The following is a 14380-nucleotide window of genomic DNA, read 5'->3' on the forward strand; positions in this document are numbered from 1 at the left end:
CTGGATAGCTTTCCTTCTGATCCAAGATTTTAAATTTATGGGATTACTTTGGGGGAAAAATCCATCACATAATTATTCTTAAGCAAACCATGTTTTGGGGACAGATGTGGATGGATATATCAAGAAAAAATAAAAAGGTACTGTTATAGGACATATTACTGCTATTGAATTTTAACTTCTACTTTTTCAACTTTAATATTTTCTACATATGAAACTTTGTGAGAATTACATAAAATAATATAATAGAATGTATACTTCTCCTTCTCTTCCCCCTCCTCGCATGGTGATGACAAAGGTGAAGCAAAGGCAAATTCACTCCGGAGATGGGCACCTGATCCGACCGACAGCACAGCCGGTAATGATGCCAGTGCCCACCTGGCTCCATCGACCTGATGCCATCCCGAGTCAGACCTCGTCTGCCCAGGGCTCACACGCACTCCTGGATGTGTGGAATGGAGATGTTTCAACTTACAAGGAAATAAATGCCATTTGTCATTTCCTTTATGATGCCGTCCTTGACTTCCCCAAGGGAAGCTCCTATCGCAGCCCCTATTTTATTTAGTTGTTAATGTGTTTATTTTCTGCCTTCTGCCATTAGAATATCAGCTTTATGAGAGCAGAGCCTTTGCCCATTTTACTCTTCATTCAATCCCCAACGTAAGGTAAATATTTTTCGGTGGCCGATAAAGCACTGGGCACAATGGTATGCTGCAGCTGCCCGTAGCAGCCGGCAAAACCAGACTGCCGAAATTTCAGGGGTATTTATAAGTCAGTTGTTATACTTACCTGCTATTAAAGTTAAATTATATAAACTTACAATTAAATAATTTAGGTTAAAAAGGATGGTAATATTCAAAGCTCATCCCTTCCTAATGATTTGACTGCATTTTTCTATTATCTATGCTCTTGAGGTCATTCACATCTGCTGTATCTGTATGTGCTACTGTGCATTTCTTGCCGACCCCACAGTTAGCAACCTCTGCAGCCTGAAATGGGTTGCTGCACAGAAACCAGCAAATATTACAAATAGACATTTTTTGGTATCTTCACAGAGAGCTGGCTGTTAACATTTATCAATACACTACTGACCAGACTTAGACATTTAACAAATAGTATCTGAATGAATGCATTCATATTTTATATAAATTCTGATTGCATTTGAGTATTTTCTTTATGTTCACATCAGTTCTTACTTTTTCAGAATTTATTTCATTAGCCCAGGACAAAGCTTATTTTTTCAGGTGGACTCCTAAGCTTTCTTTTTGGAATGTGGCATACATACTCGCTGCTCTTGGAGTACCTGTCTTTTGCATTTAATTTACTTTAAACTATTAAGACCTACAGAGGTCTTCAGGTTTTTCAATCTCAAGTAGTGGGTTTGAGAAGATGAACTCTTGGATCTCTTCAGCTTTCACCCTCTGTTCCATAAATATAGGGAAAGGAAACAGTATCCTCACTTCTGTCAGGGGTCTAAAAACATTTGCTGATCAACTCATTCATTCAATACATATACATCAAGCACCTACTGTATGCCACACACCCTTCCAAGCATTGATGATAGAAAGGTGGAAAAAGAAAAGACAAAAATTGCTACCACATGAGCTCACATTTTAGTATTAGCTAACTTTTATTTTAGTGCTGTCTATATACCACGCATTATATATAACTAACTCACTTAACCCTCACAACATCCCATTTTACAGATGAGGAAATTAAGGCACAATGAAGTTAAGTAACCTAACCAATGTCTCACAGCTATGAGTGAAAGTGTGGAGATTGGAAGCTCAGCAGAGTGGCTGTAGAGCCAACCTGCTCTCAACCAATACTCTACACCACCTTTCCAAGGCGAGGGTGTTTATATGTACACGTTGCTTATAAGGTAATTGTTTATAAACCAGCTGCAATGCACCATTCTGTGGTCCCAGTGATAACGGTTAACCTCTAAATGTATTGGACCAAAAAAAAAAAAAAATCCCCAAATTGGTGAAATAAGGGAGCTATAAAAAATGCTAGAAAAGAGGTGATAGGCAGGCCTACTTTTATGTACAGATTTCATTTATGGGCACAATGACCCTTAGATGTACGCATTTTTATTTTCTACTTACAGACATGGGGTCTGTTAATGGAGGTTGGGGAATTGCTTGGTCAGGAAAGCAGCAGAATTCCCATTCAAGCGTGGTCCGTTTGGCTCTAAAGCCAAAGTCCCACCCCCACCATGCTTCTGATCTCACATGTGCAATGATTGCTAGCCATACTGTTATTCTTATAATGACTGTTAGGTTGCTTATAAGGTAACTATTTTTCTCATTTCCAATTTAGCTAATATTACTCACAATTTGGAACATTATTAAGAAGACCAGTTTAATATTCAAGACAGTGCCAGTGGAAATAAATTGGCATGATACAGGATGAAGCTGACCTCTCTAGCTCAGAGAATCTTCTGGCTCCTCTGAACAGCTGGCCAAGGAGTAACATTTTGGTGGTAAAATACAACCACATAGCCAATGTTTCTGACCAGAAGAAAGGAGCCAGATGGAAGCAGCCAATGAAAAACCCAGGGAGGGGACAAAAGCAAGCCACATAAAATCATTGATTGGTTTCTTTTTTTTTTTTTGGATAAGAAACACATTATGACGCTTTTGTTTAACACTAGTTTAAACTAATATCAATTTGGTTAAATGACAGCTTAGATATTACTTAATAAGTTTATATTTTAATTGATCACTTAGCTCTTTTTCTACATCAAATGATGAGGTATTTTTTCTTCAGAGAAAGACTCTGAGTTAAGTAAACTAGGCTAGTTAAGTCTATTAGACTAATAATTAAGTCTCATGAAATTCCTCTGGTGAGAGGATGTGGTTGGCAAATGGGAGGTAGAAGAGAGACTATTTAGAAGTCTAGGATCTAGAACCGACTGCCAGCGGTCAAACTTGGGCAAAGTTCTTAAACTCTCTCTGCCTAGTGTCTTCATCTATCAAATTGAGGCAATGCTAGATCCACCCTGTGGGGATGTTCTGAGGGATGAACTGAGGTAATGCATGTACAGCCCTGGGAACACTTCCTGGCATATGTATGGTAAGTGCCTAGTACAGATTAGATCTTATTATTCTTACTTGACTTTCTGACCAAACTTGCGTGTGGCCTCTGATTCCTGAACCTTCAGTTCCTCCTCTTATTTGGTGGTAACTATCCCCACCCTCTTCACTTAACTAAAAGAAGTAAATGAGATAAGGGCACTAAAACCAAGTTACCACATCTGTCATATCTGAAAAGCTTTTAAAAAATGCTATGCAATAGAAGGTACCTACATGGTACTTGGAAAACTGCGTCCCACTGTGCTGATTTAGAGCCCTAAGACTTGGGCTCTAATCAGCATTTTCTGACAGGCTTGCGAGTTTTACTCAATATCCACTGATAAGCTACTACTTAATTTGTAACAAATTAACAAATTATGGTTAAGAATCCATATTTTCTGTGGTCCCTGCTCATATACTATAAACTCTCCAGATCAAAGTTGCAGATTGGAGCATAACCTTCTAAGACCATAGGGAATAATTTGAGATCATCTAGGATTTTTATTTAAGCAAATATTACTTTACATTTTCATGGCCTGATTACCACTTGTTCTTTTGATTCTAGATCTGATGGCTAATCCTCCTTTCTACTGATCAGGCTATTTCACATTTAAAAAATTTATTTGGCCTGGCCGGGCGTGGCTCAGCGGTTGAGCATCAACCTAGGATCCAGGCGATTGGGGTTCGATTCCCGGTCAGGGCACATGCCCGGGTTGTGGGCTCGATCAATGACTCTCTCATCATTGATGTTTCTATCTCTCTCTCCCTCTCCTTTCCTCTCTCTGAAATCAATAAAAATATAATTAAAAAATAAATAAAATAAATAAAATAAAAAATTTATTAGCTCTTCTACAAGAAGTTTGCTCAAATGAGTTTAATTAATCACCCATTTGGCAGCTTTGTTAAAATGCTGGGGGAGGGAAAGATGTTGAAACTTGGCAAAAACGAGATTTGGAGATTTTTCTGAGAATTTCATGACCTCTGTTAGTATAAGAGGCAAGAAATCTAGAGCCCACTTTCTGCGTCTGGCCTGGGGAACGCTACTGGAACCCTCGGCCCTACACTTAAATGCACCTTGGACTTCCTCCTCTGTTTGCACAGCACCCACTCCACAGTCACCACACAAAATGCCCCTTTAACATCCCTCTCTGAGAAGACAGAAAGCAGAAAGTATTGTTCTGGTTGGAAGACAAGACCATTGCTAAAAGAGCAACTTTCTATTTAAAGTTTCCTTAAACATTACTATAATTTTAAACAATAACATTAAAAAAGCACACAAAATGTCCTAGTGCTCTCTTGGGGAGTTTTCAGAGTTCATCAACCTGCTAAGTCTTAGCTCCCTGTTCTTTGCTTCCCAGATCATTTTTTCCCTTTTTTTTTTTTTTTTAAGGTACTATATTTAAGCCTCCAACATAAATTCACTCACATTATTTTTTTTAAATCTACCATGAGCAAATCATTTCCCCTCTTTCTCCTTTAAAACAGATATGAGAGGCGTGGCTCTAAAATAATGATTGGCACTCATTCTAGGTCCACAGGGGAAAAGTAGCCTCCTTATTATGAAATTCTCTCTGTCTTCATCAAATCAAATTTGGCTTAAAAACTATATATTAATCACTTAATTTTTTCTAAAAATTTACTTTATCCACAAAAGACAAAAATCTGTTGGCACTGAAAAACTACTTTCAAGTCCATTGTAAGCATTGTATAACTGTCCAATGTTGAGAATATTCCTCAGGGACCAACACTCATCAAGTGTATATGATTTGCCATTACGTGAACAAATCAGGCTCTTTCATTGAATATCAAATCTTATAGACTGGGCTTTCCTTTATCCTGAATGCTACAAGGGAGTGAAAATAATGCCAAAGAAAAATATTCCAGCTTAACACTAATTGTACCACCAGTACCTTGCATTAAAATCCATTCAATTTTCTTTTTTTTTTGAGTCACACTGCTTTATTTCTATAATTAATACAGTGCCATTTTGATATTATGACAACCCAATCATTTCCATTTCCCATAACATAAAAAGAACTATGAAATGCTGGGCTTTGAAACTGATTAAGAAGAACAGAATACAGGAAAGTTTCTATTTTTACAACACTATACTAGACATACTTGAGGATTTTAGAGTATATAAAATATTGTCCTCAGACAATCTCATAAAGGAGAAATGCAATAAAGAAATGTTGACTGATGGCCCATTAGTTCAGTTGCTTTAATAACGGAATCATATCCAAAACTTCTCAAAGGTCAAGATAAGTTTAAGCTACTTCCATGTTTCAAGGATCTTGTATATTAATAAAGAAATGAAAAAATGAAAAAAACAGGGTTGCAAAATTGTGGGTATTTTAAATGTTTACATTAAATAATTTAACATTTTAACTTCAGGAATGCTATGCAATGAAACCGTGCCATTCAGAAGATAAATGTAGAATTGAAGTGTGTGTGCATGGGCACACTTATGTGTGTGTGTGTACATATACATACATATATTGACTCACGGTGCACTTGAGGTGGTGTGGTCTGTTAAAAGTTTAAAGCTGTATGATAAACATCTTTTTTTTCCCATTATTGTTAGTGTAGTGCTGTGGTAAAGTGGTAAATGCATAATGTCTTTCTGAGCACTGAGGGACCTCTGAAAATGTGAGGTCACAGTGACCTACTGCCCTCCTCACCCTAACCTTCTACTGCGCTCTCAGCCTGTGACAGGCGTGATCACATCCACCAGCTGATTTTGTGACTGACGGGGTGATACCAATTAGAGAGTGTGGCAAGATGCTTCTTCAAATATGCATTAATGGCACTCTTGCTGCATGTAAGGGAGCCTCTGGCCTCAAAAACGTATAGTTCAAATGGAGAGCTAAAATAGGACTCATAGAACAGCAAAGACAGTGCATATAAATAATTATCATTTGGACAATTAATATTCAAATTAAAAGCAAATGAATGAGAGGCAAAGGAGATTGGCCCACGATGGCTGTTCAGGATGTTATCCCCACCTCCTAAACTTCATATGGAAGATGCTTGGTAGAACTACAAACACAGGGCATTTAAATACATGAAAAACACAACCCTTGGCTTGTTGTATTTTGGAAAGGATCGGAACTTGGCCAAAGGGAAAGAGCTTTGCCAGACCAAAAGGGCAAATTCCATAATATATTTGCAAATCATACAGCGGAGCTTAACTCTGCATTGCTTGAGATTTCTAAAATTCTTTAGCCTAACAGGCCATTGCTTTCACTCTACCCAGCAGCTAGATATTCATGATATTTAGGAAAGTCAGATCTCAATGATGAGGAGAGTCAGAAGCTACCATCTATTGGAAATACGCATAGTGAAGTTTACAAATCTTTCATGAGCACACAACATAGCACATGACATGCAAACAACAAGCATGACCCATGCATTCAGAAGAATGCAAAGCACAGAGTAGGCCTATCATTTCTAATGATAAACCATATCTATAACTGTAACACATTAACATAAAAAGAAATGCTATTTATTTTCTTTTGAAATGGAAGTAAATGAAGGTACTAATATTTTCAGCTGCCAACTTTTATTCCTTGTCAAAGTTTGCTTATGCATTGTTACTAGTGAAGTGTGTAATTTGATTTTTCTGATTTTATAGTTCCCTAAAAGATTCCAAGGGTACTATGTCCCATATTGTCTAAAGCAAATAAATCATTCTCATGAATGATTGTTATCCAAATTTTGAATGTTTTCTATCCAAGTAAACCAGAACACATTTTAATCCAAATTTAACACACCTGTCTCTATAGGCCCGGTGGTTTCCAGATATGTTGCATTTGGTCTAAGTAAGAAAGGCCTTATTCTCAAGATTCTGCAAACAATTTCACCTCTTTTTGCTCTTGATGAAATAGCTCTCAGTGCTAAAACTAACCAGCCAGAAACACAAAATGTGTGAGGAATCAATTTCTTTGTAAATATCTAGAATACTAAGTAGAGCAAAGAAAGAAATCAAAGAATTTTCTCAGTGTCCTCTTATTTATCTAGTTACTTGGTTAAAATAAACTAAATTGCATGTAAAACAAAGGTGTCACTGACAATTTATTAAGGTCATGAGGTCAAGATTTTTCATATAATTTCTATAGAAATTTAAAAAAACACAAGTATTTACTTTGATTTCATGGTGTCTAATCTTGGAAAATATTAAAACTCTGAATTATCACCTAGACCAGAGAGATAATTTCCATTTTTCCTGAAACACATAAAAAACACATAGTATTTGTTGTGGTTACTGGTTTGTTTAATCAAACAACCACCTTTTCCTGACATTCAAAAGGTTAACGGAAAGTTAGCACGACCAATTTTGGCTACAGCATTAAGTTGATTATTAGGCGTGCTAATACACTTGTTTTCCAGATGACAGTAGCAGGAATGCTTTTTTAAGCTCACCCTTTAACTCTTGAAAACAGCTTTTAGAGTTAGTCAACTTCCTTCTACTCCTCCAGGTTTCCACATACCCCTGACTATTTTAAGGTCTTCTCAACTCACATTTCTCATACTGCCAATTTAATGCACATTACGGGGTGAAAAAAACCAAAAGCAGGGCAAAAGCTTATTTGCAGGGAGCCTAAAGCTATAGAGAACGATGAAAACAATTCTTCCCAGCTACAAAAAGTAAAGAGCAGATACCTGTAGGACTTTGCGAAACGCAGTCTTGATCTAGCTCTTGGAGGTGGTCCTAGCACTGTGGCTCCCTGAAGATCCCAAACAAAGGCCATTTGTAAAGAAGGTGCCAGGATCGCTGGAGATGGCGGGAAGTCAGAGTTGGTGGAGGACCCCAGGGCTGGAGGGTCCCCCACTGAGCAGGAGGCACTTGGGGCCCGAGGGCATTTCCTCCGGGGCGTGGGCGCTGACAAGGAGGAGGCAGGTTGGCTGAGACGGGGCTGGAAAGGGTGGCGGGACTTCCTGCTGCATGACCCCTTTGCAACAGGCTTGCTTCACTCAGACCTTATCTCATTAATAACGTGAGTGACACTCCCTTGCAAATTTGTTTTTAAATTTAGCCCTGATTAAACAGCGCAGTCACATGCCACTCCTGGAAAGCACGATACACACATTGTGAAAGGTATGGCTGAAGTGGGTGAACCTTTTATATCAAGTGTGAAGTTAAAGTAAGCTTTGTTAAAAAAAATTAGTATGTTCCTATGACTGTGAAATTTGACAAAGTTTACTAAATTTCACACAATTAGCTGCCAAATTAATTTTCTTTATTTCAACTTCTCTTAATAACAGGATGAACATCATTATTAGCCACATTTCCACAAGGATTTAATCATCTCCAAATACCAGCACTTTCCTGCAAGTCAGTGTGAGAAAAAAATAGGCAGATCACTTTCAAAGGTTTTGGCAGCTTTTCCCTCGAGAAGATACTGTCACCTTGGAGAGTGAATCATAACCTGTGACTTTGACAACAAAGATCAATTTTCTTGTCCATTTTCTGTTCCCTAGAAATATTTTTTAACTTGCTGGTAAATCCCTTAAAACAACTTTCTTTCAAATTAAATAAATGATGAAAGCCAAAGAGAGCCTCTCACATGTTTTGGGAGCCCAGCTCATTTCAGGGAGGCATATGTTTCAAGATATTGTACTCAAGGAGTCAGAGGACCCCAGTGCCGTCATCAGTCCTCACCACCGAGTGGAATTTAATGTTAACAACGCAGCACAATTCCATCAGTCCCCGTCCAAACACTGCCCCGCCAGTGACCTCAACTGTAAACCAAGGCAGGACTCCACTTCTCTGGATAAGATTAGAGAGGCTCGGAGTGCCCAACAGTGAATTTAACCCGCCCTGAACTGGACAAAATCGATCAATAGTTGAGTTTAGTGATCATCACTGTATCTGCCAAATTTTGAGGCCCCTACAGCACAATCTAACTCTTATGTACCCAAAGGGTCCAAAATATGCTCAACTCAATAAACACAACACTCCTTTTCACAGCAGCATCCAGAGCGCCAGGGGTTCTTGAGAACACTACAGGTTCCATATCAGCTTTGGGAATGAGCAACAGAAAACGTTTTTACAGTTTCACCTCTTTGTTATCTGACAGATGGGCTGAAAGAGGGGGTGAGTGACTGCTGACTGAACAGCAGCAACCCTGGGGAGCCAAGAGTTCAAAAATAAACACACTCTCTCCGAATCCACTGGCAGTATTTTAATGCTTCACAGACCATACCTTTTTGTTTCTCTATACGAAGGCATAGTCCACAGGGGCAAACCTGGTGGTAACCTTCCCGCTGATCTCTGAGGACTTGAGAGGGTGCCTGTCCAAACCAACCTGCCCCTCTCTGTGTATGAAATTCCACTATCATCGTTTTGTTCCTTTATACTATTTCATTTCTATGTCAGGGCAGCTCTTAGGAAATGCAAACATTCCTGGCCCAGCTGACACAGAGCTGAAGAACTTGGCATTTGGCTGAATGGCTTCCTCTGAGGCTGAAGTCAGACAGCGTAAGAGAACTGTCCGTCCGGGAGGGGAGAAGAGGGGGGCCGTCCCTGAAAGCTGGAGGGGTGGGTGGGTTGGTGTGGAGGGAGGGAGAAAGGGGACACAGAGATAAGCAAGGGAGCAGGAGGGAAGGTGCTGGCAAAGGTTTACTGTCACCTTCCACGCAGTACCCAACTCTCCATCCGGGGGCATCTCAGATTTTGTAGGCGAAGCAGCACTGCGGGTTTATGAAAATGAAAGCTGCAGTCCACACACAGCGCTTCGGAAGCAGAAAAATATTACTTGCACTGCTACTGCCATCAGACTGGTCAGGGCAAGACGGGCCCTCCCTGCCGTGCGGGCGAAAGCCAGCAAGACGCACGTTAGCGGCCGCTTGGCCTCCTCTCCCACCGGCCTGCGTTTCCACAGGAGTGTCCTGCAGGCCAAGTGCTGGCTAAGTGCTAAAACAGAAGGGCGTGAAAAGAATGCAGAATGCAGGTAGGACAGAGGGTCTACCTTTTTCTAAAAGAAGTGTGAGCTGAACAAAAGGCAAACTGTGTCTCACATGAGTGCCGAGGCACTTCTTTCCTCTCCCCCACCTGCGTCTTGAAAGCAGGCAACTAGAAGAATCGAGAAAATAAAAACAATGACAGTAAAATGTGAAATTATAACCGGGAAAGTGGAAACCTCGGTCCTCTTTCCTAATGTGAAATTAGATAAAGATGCAAGAAGCATGTGCCAACGACAGCATAATTTCTTTCCTTAAATAATTCCTTACCTCCTCCCCCTGTGTCTCCTGTACAGACGTGTAATCTCCGCGGGTCACGGGGCCTCGGCAAGGTCACAGAATAAGCTGCTTATTTCTGAGGCTCCTCACAAGCAAAGGGAAGCCTTGATTTCAAGTATAGATATTAACACAGGAGTGGGCAAGGTAGGTTAATTATAATAATGAATAATACAATAATTAATAAATAAGCAATAATGCGATAATAAGCTCTTTCGCCTACTCACTACTGTAAACCTACTTTTGCCCACCCCAGTATTATTCCGAGGAACTGGCTAGGACTTCACAGACTTGAGAATTTAGACAATTGAAAACAATAAAAATAAATTAAGATCTTTGCCAGGATGAACCTTTGCTGTCACTCTATATTTCAAATATCTGTTATAACCTCCACTTCACATGCACTAAAGGGTAGACAAGAAAATGAAGTAGAAATCTTTTGAATATTTTAATCTGTTATATATTAAGCATTTATTTTCCAGAAGAACTTTTAATAAAAGCCTGATTGAATGACAGTGAGAGATGTTCCACTCCTGAGACAAACTATTCTTTTATATGTTGGAAACTTATATCCCAGGGAAAATCAGATCCTCAAATTTGAACTCTACCTCCACCCAATTGCTATCCACATAATTCTTAACCTCCCTAAAACCTCAACAAAATGCCCATTCCTGCCAATAAATTAGATAGTATGTTCTGCAAAGCTCTAAATAAGAAGGAGTCTTTGCTTCTTGAATATTTCTGAGATTTTGGTTCCAAGATTCCAGATGTTACAAATGGCAAATTTTGAGGGGTTTGGTGTCTGACACAGAAACTCAGCATTTCCTTTATAGGAGATAGCTACTGTAACTGAAATCGAAAATCCCCAACTTAAAAGTGGGTAAATTGAAACATAATCCACATAGGCATTTACTTATATACCAAGTGACTACTTGACAGGTGGAGGAGGAAGGTTTGAGCTAAACTTAGAGAAAGAAACAGTTACATCTGTGGAGTTGCATTATGTTGAAATACATTGCCTCAGGAAACCTGAGCAGGCAGAGATAGGGGCTCAGGATAATGCTGTATTTTGAAATAGTTCCTAGTCGCAGACTGGGAGGCAGCAAAAATTAACGAAGCAAGCAATTTCATTTCATTTTTATTTATTAACTACCTCTGATAAATGTTTTGTTATAATAATTCAACTTTCAGGGTGATCTGTTATAAAAGAGTGTGTCGAAAGAAAATTTTACAACTGGGCTTGTGAACTTCTGAAAGTTAGTATTAATTCAGTGTAAGTAACTGTGGTTTCAGCAAGGTTTTTTTTTTATTACATTAATGTATTATCATAATTAGTTTTCAATTATCATTCCAAATGGAAATGCTGCAAAATAATGGTAGCATTTTCTTGGAATTGCTTTCAAATAGTCATTCTCAGTCTTACATGTATCTACTTGATTTAGAGAGGTCAGTTATTTCATGTTCTGAAACAGAGGACAATTATTAATTAATGGTACCCTATAGCCTTAAGAACATTAGGAAAGCATTCTCAGTATAAGGTGCTACAAATACATTCTTTATTCATATATGTCCCAGGACACAAACAGAAGTAAAATGTAATTGAAGAGATAAAATTATTAAGTCACAGGATAAAACAAATGACAAGAGCCATGATTGGTTATAAGAACAAAAGATAAATAAAACTGGACTGTGAATCAAAATGCTTTACTATGCACTTAAGGTTTCCATCTAAATTAGAGTATGTTTAAAAACTTAGAGAAAGAAACAGACACCAAATGCCTTTGGAAGACAAGGCACCAAGTTCCTCCTAAATACTTGGATAAATGGTATTAAAGGAAAATATTCATGGAGGAAGAAATAAGAGGGAAGAGGAAATATAATTTATATTTATTAAGCATCTACTAAGTAATTGACAGAGTCCTAGGTGGTTTTTTAAAATTGTCAACAAGAAATATTCCTAGAGTCAAATTATTTAAAAATTTGAAATTAATATAGGGTAATTACTTGAAATAAAAAACTAAACATAATGTTTTTAAATGTGCATAAAAGTGTCTGGGGTCAGTAATTGTCTAATTGCCCAATTTTCTGCATATGAAGATTTTAAAAGTCAGAAAAATTATTTCTTTTCAATAGTGTACTCATTAGTGCAGACTGAAAAAAATTCTCCTTAACAAATGACTGCTTACTGAAAGAGCGGATACAGAATTTCATCCAAAAGCCACTTTCTCCAGGAAGCCTTCCCTGCTTTCCCACACTGGGGATGTCCACAGTACTCTGCACTTCCTCTTTGTCACTGGCAGCACATTTGTAAGTATTTTTTCAACATCTGGCTTCCCTGATAGATCTACACATCATTAGGGCATACATCATGTCCGCTTTCTCACTGGATCCCCAGTGCCTAGCAAATGACCTGGAAAAATAAGTCACAGAAATGTTTGTTTAATGAGTGAGCAAATCGATAATCTCCTGGCTACTTGAAAATAAGACACATCACCTGCATTACATATTTTTTATGCTCCTGAATAGAAACAAAAAATGTTACCAAGGGTAATTTAGGTAGGACTTATTTATTTTCTTTTTCTTCAGATGCTCTTCTCTGACAAACCCTTGATTGTAGCAATAAGTAAATAAGTAAATGAATGAATAAATAACAAATAATTAAAACCAGAAAAACCACTGTCATTGTTAAGACCAAATGAAGTACAGAGCTGTCCGAGAATTTTTTTTTTTCAATCTTCACTTGAGGATATTTTTTCCATTGATTTTTGGAGAGAGTGGAAGAGAGGGAAGGGGGAAGAGGGGGGAGAGAGAGAGAGGGAGGGAAGGAGGGAGGGAGAGAGAGAGAAACATCAGTGTGAGACAGACACAATAACTGGTTGGCTCCTGCACACCCCCCGACAGGGGCCGGGGATCGAACCTGCAACCCAGGTATGTGCCCTTGACTAGGAATGGAACCCACGACCCTTTTGGTGTGTGGGCCGACGCCCTAACCACTGAGCAACACCAGCCAGGGCAGAAATTTTATTTTTAACAAAATGAAACACCATTCGGCAAATATTCAGGGCAGAGGGGATTAGAACAGTGGTTATGCCACGAACTTGCCATGTGACTCTGAGCACTGGCGCCTGACCTCGCTGTGTTTCACTCTTATCCAAAGAGAACCACTGCACAGGGTTTTTGAGAGGGGTGGACAGGGTCATTTATATGAAATCACTTTGAAAATGACACACAAAATTTTAGGCACTGCTACCGATAATGTTTGTAAGCTTTTGGGGGCACTAGAAAAACTGTTTTTATATTGTTGGAAACATTTTCAGTTTAAAAAATTGTCCTCTAAGATGGGTTACCTCATGAGCATGGTGCACAGGGATACCATTTTACTGGTTTCACAAGATATCAATTGCTAGTTTTGATGAATAATTTTTGTCTCTATTTGGAATATTTTTATTTTAAATGCATAAGGACAGAGTACCAAGCTGTTGTGTTTTAAAGGTTAATCCTGTAACAAAATAATGTTTTACATGCAGCATGAAAACCTGCTTTTGGTTCTCTTTGCTAGAACTAAAAAAAAAATTTAAAAAATTAAGTGGCAAGGAAGTTTACTTAAAAAAGCTGATGGAATTTTTCTGAACCCAAAATCCTGGGTTTAACCTAAATAGAGAAACATTTCTATTTATTTTTTGAAAACTTATGGGATCCTGAAGACAGGTTGTTTTAAGTAGAAAAGCATTTGCTCCACTGGCTCCAACTCATGCTGCTCTTTGTTGACCACACACCAAATAAGGAGAGAAATGGCCCCTTTCAGCTTTTTAGAACTATGTTAACAAACAAGCAAAAGCAGTGATGAAATTACCAGACTGAAAAAACACGCAAATTTGCTCCCTTGGGAGAAAAAAAAAGACCCCAAATGCCAAGAATCTCTAAACAACAACAATCTCATGCGTTCAACTTTGGCACCGCAAAGTTTTTCCATGACAGTGTTCAATATCTCGCTAAATCTGGATGGCCATTTATTGGAGCCAACATTCATAAACTTTCCCATTTCTGGGCACTTATTGCTGACCTGT

General features: G+C 38.6%; 1 protein-coding gene across 3 annotated transcripts in view; it reads right to left on the bottom strand.

Moving 5' to 3' along the window:
• Positions 1–14380, bottom strand: part of PDE4D (phosphodiesterase 4D) — an 896187-nt gene that overhangs the window by 272695 nt on the left and 609112 nt on the right. The gene's annotated exons all lie outside the window — the stretch shown is intronic.

This window comes from Miniopterus natalensis, chromosome 3 (genome assembly GCF_054644295.1).
Source record: "Miniopterus natalensis isolate mMinNat1 chromosome 3, mMinNat1.hap1, whole genome shotgun sequence".
Classification (NCBI taxonomy): Eukaryota; Metazoa; Chordata; class Mammalia; order Chiroptera; family Miniopteridae; genus Miniopterus; species Miniopterus natalensis.